Here is a 1,737-nt window from a genome sequence, read left to right as displayed (position 1 = left end):
TTTTTTTTCTATGAATGTCAATAAAATTTTATTTGTTGATTAAAAAAGCTTGAAAATTTAATAAAAGGCTCCTAGTATATTGTTTCAAAAGCAGATGAAAAATATTAAAAATCTTAGTCACAGTTTTTTTTTATAAGCATTTAAAGTTCAAAAAAGGCGGGTAAGTCGTGGATGTCGCTCTCTTGTACAGTAGGTTACAAGTGGGTTACTGTAATGGATGGAATTAAATTTGAATCCAATGATATTATATCATTGTATACGAAAAACGATTCTGAACGGAGATGATTTGTCAGTCTAGGATATATTATTTTTAAAGAAAAACTTATGGAGAACCTTGTACCAAATTTTAAAAACTTAGTTATAAAAGAAAAAATTTTTACGATTTTTCAACCACTAAATTACTTGCAAATTTTCGCAATTTTGACATATTTCGTATAAATTTGAACTTTAAATGCTTATAAATAAAAATTGTGACAATGCATTCCTTTTATTTTGCAACTGCTATTGTAAAAATATGTTAGGAGCCTTGTATTAAATTTTCAAATCTTAGAATTAAAAAGAAAAACTTTTATGAATTTCTGTCTAAGATAATTTGAACATTGCCGTAATTTTTACGTATTTAGTCAAAATTTGAACTTAAAATGCTTATAAAAAAAAAATCGTGACTATATATTTCTTTATTTTTCCAATTGCTATGTAAAAATATATTATGAGCGTGGTATTAAATTTTGAAATCTTAGATATAAAAGGAAAATTTTTTATGAATTTCTAGCATAAAATAATTTACGAATTTTCGTGATTTTTACATAATATGTTGTCAAAATTTGAACTTTAAATGCTTATAAATAAAAATTGTGACAATGTATTCCTTTTATTTTGCAACTGCTATTGTAAAAATATGTTAGGAGCCTTGTATTAAATTTCCAAATCTTAGAATTAAAAAGAAAAACTTTTATGAATTTCTGTTTAAGATTATTTGAACATTGCCGTAATTTTTACGTATTTAGTCAAAATTTGAACTTTAAATGCTTATAAAAAAAAATTGTGCCTATGTATTTTTATAATTTTTGAATGGGAGTTAGAACAACATATGTGGACCCTTCTATTAAATTTTCAAGTATTTTGTCCCAGCTAATTTTTTTTTATCAACATTTATAAAAAAAAAATCAAAAAAAATCGATTATTTCAATTGCCTATAAATAGATTAAAAATTAGTGAAATATTTTGAAAATAAAACTATATAAAGAAAATGTCAATTTAAACAACTGGTAAAATTTTCAAGTGTCTACGACTCATACTTTTTGAATAATAACAAATATCAAAAATCGTTTGAGGCTAAACCGTTATTTAATGCGGTTTTGTAAAAATTTAAATTTCAAACACTCCTAAAAATTTTTTGTCTTAGTCCGGTTGAGTTTTTTTTACAGATATTTAATGAAAAACTTATGGAGAACCTTGTACCAAATTTTAAAAGCTTAGTTATAAAAGAAAAAAATTTTACGATTTTTCAACCACAAAATTACTTGCAAATTTTCGCAATTTTGACATATTTCGTATAAATTTAAACTTTAAGCACTTATAAAAAAAAATTGTGACTAACGATTTTGGATTTTTTTTTATCACTGTGAGAACAACTTATAAGAAACCTTGTATTAAATTTTCAAAGTTTTCTATCCAACCAAAAATTATTTATCGTTATTTTAAAAAAAAATACTTAGAAAATTGAAAATTTCATTT

Source organism: Acyrthosiphon pisum, chromosome X (genome assembly GCF_005508785.2).
Source record: "Acyrthosiphon pisum isolate AL4f chromosome X, pea_aphid_22Mar2018_4r6ur, whole genome shotgun sequence".
Lineage (NCBI taxonomy): Eukaryota > Metazoa > Arthropoda > Insecta > Hemiptera > Aphididae > Acyrthosiphon > Acyrthosiphon pisum.
Note: the sequence above shows the minus strand (reverse complement) of the source record.